This window comes from Oncorhynchus masou, chromosome 10 (genome assembly GCF_036934945.1).
Source record: "Oncorhynchus masou masou isolate Uvic2021 chromosome 10, UVic_Omas_1.1, whole genome shotgun sequence".
NCBI classification, from domain to species: domain Eukaryota; kingdom Metazoa; phylum Chordata; class Actinopteri; order Salmoniformes; family Salmonidae; genus Oncorhynchus; species Oncorhynchus masou.
In genome coordinates this window covers 27,270,355-27,288,068 of record NC_088221.1, presented here as the reverse complement: position 1 = coordinate 27,288,068, position 17,714 = coordinate 27,270,355, and the positions used below count along the sequence as shown (strand labels likewise).

General features: G+C 42.5%; 1 pseudogene; it reads left to right on the top strand.

The window, feature by feature from the left end:
* The first annotated feature begins 384 nt into the window (after nt 1-384).
* LOC135546834 (immunoglobulin superfamily member 2-like) lies at nt 385-17,089 on the top strand (annotated as a pseudogene).
* Nucleotides 17,090-17,714: the final 625 nt, after the last annotated feature.

The following is a 17,714-nucleotide window of genomic DNA, read 5'->3' as shown; positions in this document are numbered from 1 at the left end:
ACACAGAAATGTAATGTGTAACATTTTATACAGTCCCCTGTATCAATTTATGAAAATGTATCTGCATATTAAAGAAACAAAAGTTTGTGCAGATTGTCAGTTCTCTTTTACTATTAGCAAAGTGAAAAGTGTTGAGTTGCATTTTAGTGTCCTTTTATCAGATGATGGGGTGGACTGTTGAAATGGCCATAGTTCTAAATCAGTGTTTGTAAAACCTGTTTTCTACATGGTTGGTCTGCTGATGAAATGTTATGAAATAGCCTTGGCATATCAGCCAACGTCTACTGGGAATGAGTCACATGATGTTTCTGCTTTCATCAAACAGGCGCTATGAAAACAATTAATTGAACACAAACCCTGGAAGATGATTTCTGTCAGAAGGCAATGTTGCAGCAGTTATTACACATTGTGATTTGCAGCACATTCAAACCTCCTCTACAGCAGGTTTTAGTCTTTGAGCTGGAGCTGTGTCTGTTCTCAAACTACTACAGTTGAGACATAACTTTGGCGATATGAATGCAGTTTTCTTAGTTTATTGACAAGAGGAGGACAGTGCAGACTGAAACCATAAAAAACATTTGAAGCCAGAAATACTTGTCTGAGAATATAATCTTCCTCTTTTTTCTTATGTTCTCCATCTAGGCGGGGCTACGATGCTTGTGGAGGTGCAGTCTGGCGCTCTGTGTCATGTGATTGGCTACCCTTTCTTCATGTCCTGCAACGTGAGTGGCTTCTCTAACCCGGCAGCCCGGCAGGACTTCAGTATGTCCATCTACAAGCCAAACAGACCCACCTGTGAAATCCAGATCATCAGCACAGACGACAACAACTATGCCATGGCAGCGTACGGCGTCCTCGTCAGGGGCGGTGGCATCACTCTGGAGTGCCGGTCAGTGACCTCAGTCCTCTTCCACGTGAAGAGTCTGGAGGAGGGGGACGAGGGCGAGTATGAGTGCCACACCCCAAAGTCAGAGTTAGAATATAACGGGACGTACAATGCTAATGCCACATTGAAGTGTAACGTTATTTTTTACTGCCTAAATGACAATACCTTCTTTGTCTGCCATATCTGTATAATTCACAAACCATTACTTAACTAACTCTGGTTACTTGAACTTAATCTGTCAATCACATTAACCCCTGTCTACTGTAGTGTTGATATCCATCCCTCAAGTCCTGTTTGCATAGTGATCAAGGACACCCTGACCACTGCCTACACTGGCCCCGCTTCCTTCAGCCTATCAGAGGGGGGTGCCCTAACCCTGCAATGCCTCGCTTCCAGCAACACCTTCCAGCACACCCACCTGTCCGTCACCTGGTATCTCCATGGAGACGGGGAGGCCTTTCCCCGCCCCATCATCTCTCTGGACCGTGATTTGACGGTGAGTCTGGGTCAGGGGTTTGAGGGACGGTACCAGGCAGGGTTCATTGGTCTGGACAAGCTGGAGGAGGCCACATACAGGCTGAAGATGACCAGGATTGAGCTGTCCGACGCAGGGAGGATCTACTGCCATTCCCAGGAGTGGATCCAAGACCCGGACCTGAGCTGGTACCCAATCTCCCATAAAGACGCACAGGCAACCACGTTGGGAGGTCAAAGCCATGGGTGAGAAACACCTCAGTGTGTTTTCTGCTTCCCAGCCTTAGCCTTGGACCCGATTATGTTTACACATCCATGCAATGTGTTTGTGTTTGTGTTTGGCTAAGAGGAATTATGGGTTAAGAGAACTTATACACGAATGCCCAGTCCTGCTTTTGTCCGATTTCCTGTAACTAAATTCTGTTTTAGGGTTTCCTGTGTCTCAGAGGTGATTATGAGTGATGAGTTTCCTTTCTGTCTGAGAAGTAGTTGTGAGTGAAATTCTGTCTCTCTCTGTCATAGGCGGCTCCCGACCAGGGTTCTGGCTCTATGGTGGTACTTATGACCGTGCTCAAAGCACAGCTCCAGGAGGGGGGGATCTTGCCATGCAGTGTATTGTGGATGCCTAGGGCCTAGCAAGGGCATTTTCTCTCTGTGGCCTGGGTCAAAGACAACCAGGAACTGGCCCAGATTGGGCCAACTTGCGTCCTGTCTGTGGGGCCGGAGTACGGTGGGAGAGAGAGCGGGGGCGAGCTGAGAGCTGTGCAGACGGGGGAGAAGACACACCTGTTTACCCTGCGGCCCGTCAGAACCCAGGACTAGGGAGTGTACCACTGCAGGGCCTGGTCACAGGAGAGGGATAGGAACGGGGTCTTCACACAGGGACCCAGCCAGGAGTCAACCACCGAGCCTATCACCATCAGAGCTATAGGTGAGTGACCTGACACTGAGCAGAATCAAAGCTACAGGTGAGTATACTAGTAAGAAGCCAATCAGAATCAAAGCCACAAGTGAGTAATCTTGTAAGAAGCAAATCCAAATTAGAACTACAGATGAGTCATCAGGCCCTGAGTCAGAGTTAGAGGGTGTGTTTGAATTATATAAGCTATTGAAGATGAGTACAGACAGACGTCGACAGGGGAGATGCATCCACTGTAGTGGTTTTCAAACAGCAAGGCTCAGATCAATATGGCGGTGTGAACACACGTAGCTGTCTTTGTTTATGAAGGTTTTTCTCTACAATGTCGAAATAACCAGTTTAGAGCCTCCATATCACACACTGACAAACTGTACTGTACAGGTATCAAATATCCATTCATGTGTATATACTCACTGTATACATGAAATTGCTGCAAAGTTAGTTCCAGTTCCAGCCACGTTTTTGGTAACGTTTGTGTGGGTCCAGCAAAAACACTGTAATAATTGGTTGACAATAGAGCCTCCCACAGTGCAGGCGATAGCTGCAGGATTTTTATTTATTTTATTTTATGTCACCTTTATTTATATTGACTGTACGTTTGTTTATCCCATGTGTAACTCTGTGTTGTTGTTTTTGTTGCACTGCTTTGCTTTATCTTGGCCAGGTCGCAGTTAAAAATGAGAACTTGTACTCAACTGGCCTACCTGGTTCAATAAAGGTGAAATTAAAAAATATTAAAAAACAGATAGACCAGTTGAGAACAAGTTCTCAGTTACAACTGCGATCTGGCCAAGATAGAGCAAAGCAGTGCGACACATACAACAACACAGAGTTACACATGGAATAAACAAGCGTACAGTCAATAACACAATAGAAAAATCTATGTACAGAGTTTGCAAATATAGTAAGATTAGGGAGATAAGGCAATAAATATGCCATAGAGGCGAAATAATTACAATTTAGCATTAACACTGGAGTGATAGATGTGAAGATGATGATGTGCACGTAGAGATACTGGGGTGCAAAAGAGCAACAACAACAAAAATAACAATATGGGGTTGAGGTACTTGGGTGTGCTGTTTACAGATGGGCTGTGTACAGGATGGGCTGTGTACAGGATGCAGTTGGTTAAGAGCAGCTGCAGAAACTTGCAGTCAACTGATCACATGGTTTTTGTGAAGTTCATGGAGTCGACATGTAGGCACAGGTGGGAGAAGTTTTATCCCCATAATGCAACACATTTTGACTTTGAAAGGCGACTTGACAAAACCGATACACTATAAATGCACCCAATGTAATGCGGTAGGTGTTTCATCAGCTTCCCAAATGGCTGCTACATCAAGCAACAACAGAACCTCAATATCCTCAATAACTTTAGTTTGTGCATTGACCTGACTCTGACCTCTGTTATTACACATGTACCACACAAACACTTCTCACACTCAGCACCTTCTTTTTTTCTGTTCTCAGAGAGAGGTTTGGCCGTTGCCATGGAGAACCAAAAGGTGAGCGTTGACGAGCTACAACTCGCCTGTAGAGTGAGCGGGGTCAAGGGTCAGCTCTCCGTCACCTGGAAATACCGATCAGTCTCCACGACAATGGGCCCCTTCAGTTATGTTACCAGCCTAAGCCGGGTGGGTGTGATGGAACCGGGGGCAGAGTTGGGGCAGTGAAACGTTCGTACCATGCGTCCCACAGCAGACACATTCACCCTAGAGCTGAGTGAGGTTAAGCCCTCTGACGCAGGAGCCTATCAGTGCACTGTATCCGAGTGGACCACGGAAACCAATGGTGATGCCAAAAAAACCAGCAGCCAATCACAAGACTGCATCGTGGAGGTCTGTCCTGTGGGTAAGAGCACTGTGTGTGTGTGTGAGAGAGAGAGAGAGAGAGAGAGAGAGAGAGAGAGAGAGAGAGAGAGAGAGAGAGAGAGAGAGAGAGAGAGAGAGAGAGAGAGAGAGAGAGAGAGAGAGAGAGTGTGTGTGTGTCACCCTGGTGGTCAAACATAACAGAAAAGTGAAAACTAAACATTTGTTTGCCTCATTGATTTCCATGGATATTTAATTTAACTCGGCACAGATGAATTCTTCAAGTTATTGGAGACAGTGTTGGTATATTAACTGAGACATGTAGCATGAGGTAAGCTTTCAGCTCCCAGGTTATCTATGTAGAAATCAATAACTTTACGTCTGACCACTGTTGTCTCACATGTCAGATGGATTCGATTGAATCTCCTTGCCCTTACAGCCACTAGAAGAGTTGGCCCTAAAAAACCTGACAGTTGTCATCAGTGATATGTCAGCATTGTCCTCGGCCTGCAGAGTCTCTGATAACGGTGGACCTGAAGAGTCGCGGTATTGAGGTGACAGGGGGGTTTGAGGTGGAGCTGGTGTGTGTCGGGTTCGAGGGCCCTCCCTCCCGGTCACTGTGACGTGGAGCCTGCAGCGCGAGGGGGGTCGGCCCCGGACAACATCCTGACACTGTTGCACACCGGTGACATCATGTGGCGCGGCGACCAGAGTAACTACCAGTTGAGGGTGACCACCAGCAAGGGGGAGGTGCATCACATCCTCCGCATCATCAGAGCAAACCACAGGGAGGCAGGGCGCTGTCAGTGTGTGATCTCAGTGTTCCTGCAAGAGAGACACAGGAATCCGCAGAACTCCAACCTGCTGGCTGTGTTGGTCCAGACTCCAGGTAGGTAAGGTCAAAGGTTACAGGTCAACCTGGGGTTAGGGTCTCAGCCTCCATCACACTTTCTTTATCTCTCTCTCTCTCTCTCTCTCTCTCTCTTCCAGAGGGTGTACTTACCCTGTCCTCTAGCCCCTCCCCTCTGGATCAGAGCATCAACACAGTCATACAGATGGAATGCTCCGTTGTCAAGGCAACTTCTAACTCATCCCGCTTCGCTGTCACCTGGTTGGCCCAGAAGAAGGGGGTGGGGAACCAGACCGTCCTCAGCTCAGACCGCGATGTAGTGATAACACTAGGGGCGGAATTACGCACAGAACAGCGAATCAGTATGAGAAGACGTGAGAGGTGGAGCTTCGAACTAACCATTCGACAATCCCGTAGCTGGGACAGGGGGAGGTACTACTGTGTGGTGGAGGAGTGGCTACAGGATCCTCACGGCGTATTGTACAATCTCCTGTCCTCTTCTGCAGCTATGGAACTCCACCTACGGGTGAATTATCCTGATGACAAGGCAACAAAATACTGCATCGGTAGAAGAACATGCAATGTATATCAGATCTATAGAGTATCTTGTTGTCATAATTTACAGTTTCTCTGTCTTGAGTCTCTCTCTTTCTGTCTCTATGTCTCTCTCTCCCAGTCAGTGACCTCAGTGTTAACAAGACAGATCTGGACATGGAGTTCAGAGAGAGGAAGCAGGTGGAGCTGACCTGCACTTTGACCTCAGGTGACCCTGCCTCTCTCTACGCACTCACCTGGTTCTACATGAGGCGTAGAACCTCTCACAGGGTTCCCCTGGGGATTCTAGGCCATGATGGCACCCTGAAACACCCAGATGACAACCATGTGCTCCAGGCCCAGAAGGGGAGGCTGATCTTCTCCAGTAACACTCATGGTACCTTTCTGCTGGGTCTACAGGGAGCTCGTCAGGATGACAGTGGAGTTTACCAGTGCCATGTGGATCAGTACAAGTACAGTCATGACGGCAACTGGGAATGTAGCGCCTCCAACCAATCAGGCAGAACCAGCCTCACTGTATGGCGACCAATAGGTATGATGTCATAAATTATGAGTCCATGATGTCGGACTATACAAATACAACTGAATCACAATGTGTTGGTTTTTATCTTACCTTCCTCTGTTCTCTCCCTCTCCAGAACTTCAGTCTGAGTTGCTGTCTGAACCATGATTCCCCACTGGATTAGTTATACTCGTCTTCATCCCGCTTGTCTGTATCCTGGCAATTGTCATCATGATGCTGTCAATCAAGCTGAAGGGGTGGGGTTCAGCTGGAAACAAGAAACAAGCCAACTCTCTGTGGGTGAAGGAAAACCCACTGAAGTCATGCCCAGAAGAACGAGAACAGAGGAGAGGTGAGGAGGGAGATAGAGAGAGAGAGGATGAGAAGAGCTAAGGAAATAGGAGGAGCACATAAGAGAGGAGAAGAAATGAGGGGAGAAAAGGAGAGGATGTGAGATGGGGAGGGATGATAAGATGGGGAAGGGGGGATAAGTGAGAGAATAGGAAAGGAGATAAGGGAGAGCTGAGCAGCATTCAAACTTTTTTCATTTTTAAGTGATTGATTTTTAATTCCAAGCAGATTTTTACTTGTTAACACAAAATGATTTACATGTACTTCCTTTACGCAGAATTAGAACTTGAAATGTACATTGGCACTACTTTGAGAGAAGAAGATCAAGGCAGAAACAACATTTGATTTTGATGTAAACAGTCCAGAGCTGGTTTTAGGGGGTAATGGACATTTACGGTAATGGCAGTTTTTTTTAAATGTAGTTTTACTTCTCCTTTAAAATATTGAGTTAGTGTTCTCTGATGACTCAAAGCTCCAGACTCGCTGACGAGCAGATGCGCTGAAACCTTTGATCATAAATCTGATCATTAACTTTGTATGAACGAGTTGTTCACAAATATTATATTTATGAATTGTTGAAAGGTATTCCGCCATGTACTGTACTCATCAACATTTTGCCTCAAGAATGGGTGGGTTTTATTTCTTAACTTGTTTGAGTTGGGAATGCTAAATAAATTTCTGAAGCACTTCTAAACTAACTCTGAGATAGTGTTTATGATATCACAAACATTTCAGACCAAAAGTAATTTATATACCATTCCTGTCAGACATGTACCATTTGTAAAGTTCCTGGTGTTTTATCTGGTTTGTAATAAATATAGTTAGAATAAACTTATTCGTAGCTCAATGTTATTTGTCATAAAAAAACAACTTGGTTGAAATCCTCTTCTGTTCTTGCAGCCTCAGCATTTGATTGAGCATGCATTAGTCTGCCGTCTGTCTGTCAGTCAGTCGGTTGCGACTGCGAACGCGGAGGTGGGTTTCGTTACCTCTCTCAGTCTCAGTTGTGACTACATAGTTGTGTTCACAGTACCCAGAAATGCAGTGTAAAAAGGGAGCACATGATAATGATTCAAATTTACTATGTGACTCCGTTTTAATAACCAAAAGTGGAATAAATTCATATTCACACATCAAATAACTTTACATAAATAGGAAATTTCACTAAATAACAGAAATATAATTGACATTACTGGTCCACACTTTTCAGAGTTAAATTTATTTTCATTTTTCCCAGAGTACCTTGCCTTTTCGAGTCAATTGTAGAGTTACCACCCATGACTGTATTTGTTAGTGACAGAGACATAGTTGTTGATTTTGCTGTCAGCCCTGTCGGCTTCACCAATTGAGTTGTTACTGTAGGCAAATGTTACCATAAAAATGGAACAGTGTATGACAATACATTAAATCTATTATAATGCCTTACTTTGATGGCCAAATTTTACTCTTAACACATGGGTTTTAGGATCCTCCTGGTTTACAGGCCACATCAAGCCTGGAAGTCACATTATAATGACTTGCAAAGTAATGTGTTCTTTCAAAGTAATGTGTTCAGAATGAGGGTTAGGAATATGGATTAAAAAAACAACCTAAACCATTTAGACTGGAACAACCATTTCAGTAAATTGAACTAACTGATTGGATTAGTTTTGAAAAACGTATGTTATTTATCTTTGTGCAGCATAATATGAATCAATCAATCAGGGTACATGCAAGAGGTATTAAAAACAAGTGATCTTCCTTTATTTTTTTTACAATGATAAATACATGTAAAAAATTTAATAACATCGTCAGGATAAAAAAGACACGACGCATTGCTGTTGAACGAGCATTTGTTATATGTGGCCTGGGTAGGTAAAGGTAGCCCATGGAGGGCTTGGGTTTTCAAAATATGAAACGGAAAGCAAACATTTGTTACAGGAAAATAACTTCTAAACTTCTAAATACTCTATAGGCTCTCATCTTTTGTTTCATGATGAGCATGGACACATTCACAGTAGCCTACATCATGGAGGGGGGTTTACGCACGTCCAAAACAAATCAAATCAAACTGTATTGGTCACATGCGCCAAACTCTGTACCTCCTGGACTCTGATCTGGTTCTGACCTTTTGCCTGTCCACGACCATTCTCTTGCCTGCCCCATTTGGATCAATAAACATCTAAGACTTCAACCATCTGCCTCCTGTGTCTGCATCTCGCCTTGTGCCCTGATATGTAGACCTTACAGTGAAATGCTTACTTACAAGTCCTTACAACAATGCAGTTTTAAGAAAAATATGTTAGGTAAAAAAAAAAATAGAAAAAAAAATATTAATTAAAGTAAATAATTAAAGAGCAGCAGTAAAATAACAATAGCGAGGCTATATACAGGGTGTACCGGTTAGTCGAGGTAAGTGAGGTAATATGTACATGTAGAGTTAAAGTGACTATGCATAGATAATAAACAGAGAATAGCAGCAGTGTAAAAGAGGGGGCAACGCAAATAGTCTAGGTAGACATTTGATTAGCTGTTCAGGAGTCTTATGGCTTGGGGTTAGAAGCTGTTGAGAAGCCTTTTCGACCTAAATGTGGCGCTCTGGTACCGCTTGCCGTGCGGTAGCAGAGAGAACAGTCTATGACTAGGGTTGCTGGAGTCTTGACAATTTTTAGGGCCTTCCTCTGACATGCCTGGTATAGAAGTCCTGAATGGCAGGAAGCCTGGCTCCAGTGATGTACTGGGCCGTACGCAATACCCTCTGTGCCTTGTGATCGTAAGCCGAGCAGTTGCTATACCAGGCAGTGATGCAACCAGTCAGGATGCTCTCGATGGTGCAGCTGTAGAACTTTTTGAGGCTCTGAGGACCCATGCCAAATCTTTTCAGTCTCCTGATGGGGAAAATATTTTGTCGTGCCCTCTTCACAACTGTCTTGGTTTGCTTGGACCATGATAGTTTGCTGGTGATGTGGACACCAAGGAACTTGAAGCGCTCAACCTGCTCCACGACAGCCCCGTCGATTAGAATGGGGGCGTGCTCGGTCCTCCTTTTCCTGTAGTCCACAATCATCTCCTTTGTCTTGATCACGTTGAGGGAGAGGTAGTTGTCCGGGCACCACACAGCCAGGTTTCTGACCTCCTCCCTATAGGTTGTCTCACCGTTATCAGTGATCAGGTAACATTAAATTGATCAGACATACAGTGTATACATTGTTAATGTTGTATATGACTATTGCAGACTATTGGAATATCTACATAGCCGTACATAGGCCCATTATCAGAAACAATCACTCCTGTGTTCCAATGGCACATTGTGTTAGCTAATCCAAGTTGATAATTTTAAAAGGCTATTATGCAATTATGCAATTGTGTTAGCACAGCTGAAAACTGTTGTGCTGATTAAAGAAGCAGTACAACTGGCCTTCTTTAGACTAGTTGAGTATCTGGAACATCAGCATTTGTGAGTTTGATTACGTCTCCAATTTACAGTAGCAACTACAGTGAAATAATACCATGCTATTGTTTGAGGAGAGTGCACAATGTTGAACATAAAAAGTTATTAATAAACAAATGATGCATATTTGGGCAGTTTAGATACAACATTTTGAACAGAAATGCAATTGGTCCGGTAGAGGTTAAATATCCCTACAAGCGCTGCCTGAAATGTGCACTTTGGATCATGTTTTTAAGGACAGGCCACAAATATTCCCACCCCTTCCATCTGATTCAAATCAAATCAAATGTTATTTGCCACATACACATGGTTAGCAGATGTTAATGCGAGTGTAGCGAAATGCTTGTGCTTCCAGTTCCGACAATCAGTAATAACCAACAAGTAATCTAACTAACAATTCCAAAACTAATATCTTATACACAGTGTAAGGGGATAAAGAATATGTACATAAAGATATGAATGAATGATGGTGCAGAGCAGCATAGGCAAGATACAGTAGATGGTATCGAGTACAGTATATACATATGAGATGAGTATGTAAACAAAGTGGCATAGTTAAAGTGGCTAGTGATACATGTATTACATAAGGATGCGGTAGATGATATAGAGTACAGTATATACGTATACATATGAGATTAATAATGTAGGGTATGTATACATTATATTAGGTAGCATTGTTTAAAGTGGCTAGTGGTATATTTTACATCCTTTCCCATCAATTCCCATTATTGAAGTGGCTGGAGTTGAGTCAGTGTGTTGGCAGTAGCCACTCAATGTTAGTGGTTGCTGTTTAACAGTCTGATGGCCTTGAGATAGAAGCTGTTTTTCAGTCTCTCGGTCCCAGCTTTGATGCACCTGTACTGACCTTGCCTTCTGGATGATAGCGGGGTGAACAGGCACTGGCTCGGGTGGGTGTTGTCCTTAATGATCTTTATGGCCTTCCTGTAACATCGGATGGTGTAGGTGTCCTGGTGTAGGTGTCCTGTCCTTGTGCATCTGTAGAAGTTTGTGAGTGTTTTTGGTGACAAACTGAATTTCTTCAGCCTCCTGAGGTTGAAGATGCGCTGCTGCGCCTTCTTCACGACGCTGTCTGTGTGGGTGGACCAATTCAGTTTGTCTGTGATGTGTATGCCGAGGAACTTAAAACTTATTGCAAGCATGCTGATGTAAGACAGGTAAATTACAGAATTACAGAGGAAAATAAAGCCCTGAATCTCAGTGAAACAACTCACTCTAGTGGAGACTTTGTGCAGAGTCGCTTTACCGAAATCAGTCTTTATATTAATTTATAATATTTGTAGTAGTTACACTATTCTACAAAATAAACCAATCACTTTATTATATAAATGAGATTGGAACATGGAGCTTGGAGCATCTTAGAAATATTCTGCACTATACCTGAGAGCTGTCTGGTGTACCTTTACCCCAGAGGAGTGCTCAGCATCATCTTTCTGTTTGTATGTGTGTGTGTACAGTACGTGTGGGAGTTTCTGAGAGTGCTGAGACTTCTAGCAGATGCTGCTCCTGCACAGTGGAATGCCGGAGGTAAAGGGATGAGAACATTACCTACAGAGGAAGACTATCAGCATGGGACTGCTCTCTCTCTCTCCATCTCTCCCTCTCTCTCTGCATTCAGCCTATCACTGTTTAACACAGCATAACTGTGTGGCAGTGTGGGAGGAAATAGATTCCATCACTTACTGCTCTCGCACTTTTGAGAAAAAGGACTCAGACACCAGGTTCTTACATTACAGGAGATGTTCCTGGCAAATCAAATGAGTTTGTACCAGCCTGTAAAAAGTAGGGTGAGAATGTAAGAGTAAAAGTTACAGTAGGTAAAAAGATGTGTGCAATTTACAAGATAGAGTAGAGTAAAAAGGTATGATAATAAGCTGTGAATAGACTGTGAAGTGGTGATAGTTGAAAATGTAAAACAGAACACACAACCTGCCCTACTGACACGTACATGTCTGTGCTCTATGTGCGTTTCAATGCTTACTGTTAAAACCCTCCCATTGCTCTACAGCCCAGTAGAATAACAAGGGGAGATTCTTCAGAATAAAAACACTCCTAAACTTTCCCTTTCAACTCTTCTGCCCACTAATGTTGCTATGGCAGCTCTGACAGTAAAAATGATGCACAGACCATTTATCAGTGTCTGTGTGTGTGTGTTATCCTGAATCCTTTCCACTGTAGAATACATCATAGAGAAGTGAAAAGGGATATATTTAGAGAGGATGTCTCCCCATGATGGTTGGTGTTAAAATAAAGCTATTGACAGATGGCCTAGCCAGTATCGCAGTACAAATAAAATACATCTTTATGTAAAAGAACATGATCATGTCTTAGTCTCTTTCTCTCTCTTTTCCCTCCTCCCTCCATCTCTCTCTGTCTGATTCTGGATTTGTCACCTCTGTGTTCTGGATGAAGTGCAGTGAAGGTTTCAGTGTCAACTCCATGCTGTGATCCATGGGTGCAACTTTCACTGGGGATGGGGGAGACATGTCCCCTCCACATTTTGAACCCCCCCCCCCCTTCCAAAACAAGGCAACGGTGTCATTTAGGACCACGGGGACGCCTCCGAGCGGTCGGGTAGGAATTTTGGAGCAACTGGATTTAGGTTTACACAGTCACCACTGAGCGGGCTGACAGGCTGTGTGAAGGCAACGCTTCTAGAAGGCTGGCTGGACCAGCACGGGAAGTAAATTTCCTTGGAAAGAAAACTGTCCCATGCTCCTCCCCTCGTGTATACATAGGCTATAGCCTACTCTATTTAATTGAGACCACACGCGCACCTGATCACGCAGGTATGGCTACTGAACTGGAGGCAGCATGAATGATGACAGAGACACTTGCTACATTTTGCATAGTCCTATAGGATATAGCCTACCTTTGAGGAGGACAATTTGCAGACACAGACAAATAATTGGATAATCCATAGCCTAATTTATGTGCGCCTTTTCCTTTTCCATCATGATCACATGTTTTGTTTGCACTTCGACTCACGTTGGTTGAGCGCCCTCCATTTCTTTTCATTGTCAATATTTATTTACAGACACTGCAGTAAACTACAGTCTAATCCTATTTAAGTTAATTTTATATTCAAGTTAACTGCCATGTGATTCTCCGAACATGTAGGCAGCCTAGTCTATTTCATTGAGACCACACATTACTAGGAGCACTTGAACTCTCACGCCAAACTAGGATAGGTAGGCTACTGAAGTTGAAGCAGCGAATTCTGTGTGTGAATAACGCAAAAAATATGTGCTTTTAATACAATAGGTAGGCTAAGGTAAACAAAGCAGCAAGAGGACTGTTTCAAAATAATCTGTGGGACAACCAAAATATTTTCATCCCAAAATCGTTTTTCTGACAACCCGCTCCCTCCAGCAACATGAAAAATGCAGACCCTGTCACAATGATCTGTGTGGAGACCACAGGTCCAGCGGGCATCCTGCGGAATGTAGCCCTCTAGTGCATTCAATACACAACACTATGCTCATCAGGTCGTAGCAGGATCAGATGGTGACAGGGGTCCCAGCAATGTCAGGCATTCAAAGAGGACCAGTCTGTGACAGAGGTGAGGTAAATTATTGCAGATACAACACTTTATTCTCTCTGTTGAGCAAACATGGGACAAGTCAGATTCTATTTTAAGGCAGTCTGACAAACCGCAAAAGTTTATCTCTAAACAGTATCAAAGTTTGATAGAGGCTTTTCCCGATGACACAAAACATTTACAAAAAAAAGTGTGAGGAAAACTTGGGAGATGCTATTGATGATGATAAATGGATACAGATATGTTAGAATGCCCAATCATGTTCATAATGTCAGACATAAATTACTGAAGTTTAATCAAATTAATCATTTACCTTTGATGATCTTCGGATTTTTTCACCCACGAGACTCCCAGTAACACAACAAATGTTCCTTTTGTTCCATAAAGATTATTTTTTATATCCAAAATAACTCTGTTTGTTTGTCGTGTTATGTTCAGAAATCCACAGGAAAGAGCCGTCACGACAACGCAGACGAAAATTCCAAATAATATCCATAATGTCCACAGAAACATGTCAAATGTTTTTTATAATCAATCCTCAGGTTGTTTTTAAAATATACTGTATATTCAATAATATATCAACCGGGAGTGTAGCTTTTTCAATAGGACAGGGAGACACAATGGCCGCTTTACTCTGTTGCGCAAAACTCACTCTGAGAGCCCCCACCTATCCACTTATGCAATGTGATCCTTCTCGCTCATTTGTCATAATAAAAGCCTGAAACTATGTCTAAAGACTGTTGACACCTTAGGGAAGCCATATAAAAATGAATCTGGTTGATATCCCTTTAAATGGAGGATATGCATGCATAGGAACAGAGAGGTTTCAAAATAAGAGGCAGTTCCTGATTGGATTTTCCTCAGGTTTTCGCCTGCAATATCAGTTCTGTTATACTCACAGACAATATTTTGACAGTTTTGGAAACTTTAGAGTGTTTTCTATCCCAATCTGACAATTATATGCATATTCTAGTTTCTCGGGCTGAGAAATAGGCAGTTTCAAATGGGTACGTTTTTAAGCCAAAAACAAAAATACTGCCCCCTACACGCAAAAGGTAAAAACCATCCATAGAAGGTACTATAACCCAGTGAAACTGAATATCATGCACTCAATAATGCTATTAGTCTGCTGGACGTGTAAAGCACAAAAGGAGACGTAATATTATTTGCATATGTTGTGTTCTAGCTGAATTCTGTCAAAGAGTATGTTCTTTTATCTCAGCATGTCTATAGCATGTCTCCCTGTTTTAGTTTTTTTCCATTTTCATTCATCTTTCGTTTTCTAAACCTTTCCCTTGAGATATATATTTTAAAAAAAGATGGGAAGGAAGTTGTGTTGGGGAGAGAGTTGAGTTAAGACTGGAGGGGGTCGGGATTATAGGAGGCTCGGGTTGGCTGGGTGGTCTGGCTGAAATTTGATTCATACGATGTCTTAAAGACAATCAAAAGTTGTCTTTGTACTTTATTTGTAAGAGTTGTTCATTTTCTAGGCTATTGGTTCAAGGTGCAACACAAAATTGATTGATGAATTATCATGGATCTGGTTCAGTCTTATCAATCACTTAAACATATTTAATCATCTCTTACCTAGCTTGATGACTGTGGGCATTTTTGCTTACTTTTTGTTGTTCTAAATATAAATGGCTAGATGGGCCATGGGTCATATTAGATTGTGTAGAAATTCAGGAAATGTGCTTTATATGCCCCCAAAAATGGGAGGGCCCCCAGAGCGCCTGCCAAGTTAAAAGTCCCCCTCTGCAAATAGCTCTGCTGGGTGATTTAAAAAGTAATAGTCAATCGATCAATAATATAATAATACTCTAAGCGAAAATGTTCATTTTTAATTTACAATATGTAGAATCCATGAGTATAGAAAGGTTCATAACTTTTGCGAAACATCACAGCACAGTTGACAAATATATGGCAAATAGAATGGATGGTATACAGAGATAGATGGGAGGGGTTGAGTGGAGCTGAAGGATGGGACTAAAAACCAACAAAATATAGCTATTGTAAAATATATTGTGTCCGAAAAATGTATATAGCATGTATAAGCTAGAAGTAGAATTCTAAGTGTTGTTGTCCATTAGTTTATGCAAATTGGGGGAGGGATGGTAGGGTTAGGGTAAAATAATAAAGTAAAATATACCGTTCAAAAGTTTGGGGTCAGCTTCATTAAATATTACCCGCAAAACACCAGTCTCAACAGTGAAGGGGCAACCCACAGGACAGTGCCTCTGTCCAGTGTCTGTGTTCTTTTGCCCATCTTAATCTTTTCTTTTTATTGGCCAATCTGAGATATCGCTTTTTCTTTGCAACTCTGCCTAAAACGCCAGAATCCCAGCGTTTGTACTTGTCCTCTTGATCAGTTATGCACCGGGGCCTAGACAGCTTGACAGAAATGGTAGCAGAAGGTGAATGTTGAACTTTTGTTTCACACATATCCAGATGATGCTGCGTACTATTTTGTGCAATGACGCTATCAGTGTGATCCAGGCGTTAGTGGGCTTGCTTGCGAAAACAGCAGTTTAGTAAAAAACTAGCAGTATTTCAAAAACTAGCAGTCCGTTCTGGGTCACACTATTTGAATAGTCTGGATTAGGGATGGGCAACTTTGATGAGGGCGCAAAGAAGATTTAGCAATTTTATAACTAATTTCATGCAATTCTACTCATTTTGTCATATTGTGGAGGCAAATGTTTGCAGTTTTTAATATGATAACTAATGATCAATGGGCCCCACCCCGGTCGGTAATTTGACCATGCTAAATACAAGTTTAGATAGCTGGCCGCTAGACTAATTTACCAATCTAAAAAAGAATTGCTGAATTGGGCTAATTAAGTGACTGCTGACAACCAAATTTCGAAATTGCACATTGTGTATTCTATTACTATAACTCCCAACAGTAAATTGAGAACCCAAATGAGTAATGAATAAACTTGCTAAAGTGCCAAAATTCAGCATTTTGACATATCCCTCCGTCCTCCCTTTGTGACTTCCAGGAAGATTTTAACCCACTTAACCCGAAATTTCTCCAAGTTTTCAACGTTATTGTAAAGTCCTAGTTATTTTGTTGCTTTGACAAAGTAATTTCTAAAGATTGTTATCATTTTAACATCAACTCTGTCACGTGAACTTAACTGTCGTTTTCATGAGGTGAAACTATTCCTTTTAAAATATTTTTTTAAATCTTGAGATTTTTTATTAAGGTGAACATGTGCTGTTTACGACAACAGCTTGTTAAAACACATTTTGTTCACCAAGTTACACATATCAAAAGGCCCAGATTTGGCGGAACAACCCAACTATTCCCACTATTACTGTTCCCATCTGAACGAGAGGGCATGGCTGTGCCCCCGTGCCCCTACTTCCACCGTCTCTTTAACAGTTAATCCACTACTCTGTTCCATCAACTTTTCAATCACTGCAGGATGTGCGCTTATGTGTGTGAGTCTGTTGATGCATGCAGCATGTGTGTGTGTCAGCTACATTTTGGCCCATGAATGGGCGAGTGTGGTTATGTGTTTGTTAATGTCTGAGTTTGTCTGTGAGCCTTTGTGTGTGTGTGTCTATTTTCAGTTTGCTTATGTGTATATTTTTGTCTAGGTGTGTGTTTTCTGTGTACTTGTGTGAGTGTGTGCTTGTGTATGAGCATAGGACACCCTGTGATTTCAGAGTATTCTCTAACAGTGTTTGATCAAACCCCCACCCACAGTGACTACCCAGGAGGACACTGGCAGCTCTGTAACGATTGAGTATCTCTCTCTCTCTCTCTCTCTCTCTCTCTCTCTCTCTCTCTCTCTCTCTCTCTCTCTCTCTCTCTCTGTGTGTGTTAAAATCACTGAGGAAGCCAAGCCAGGGGGAAGCCATATTACAACCTGTGTTGTAATAACTGCGTTGTTTGCTCTATAACCTGTTAGTTCACATGCCTTGCCTCCATGATATACAGGCCTAAAGGCAGAGACAATAAGAACACTTAGTGACAGAATAAATTCAACCACACCTTTGTTTCATCACAGAACCGGAGAGCAACCTCTGTCCAGTGAAGTCCACAAAGCATATTGCATGTAACAATCAGTTGCTTGACATACAGCATGATCAAGACAGTTCATGTTTCCTACATTTTCGGACTACTAAACAACTATTGATTTAGAACCACTGCAAATAAAACAGGAGTTGCCTCCACTATTGCAGCACCATTTCAACCTCAACATCAGCAAATCACCTATGCTTAGTCTAATACAGTAACAACTAAAAGATACCAAAAATGATTTAGTCCAATCAACGTAAGCTAAATGTGATGTGGCTGTCCATGGTTCTGATTTGTGTGTGTGTGCGTGTGCGTGTGCGTGTGCGTGTGCGTGTGTGTGTGTGTGTGTG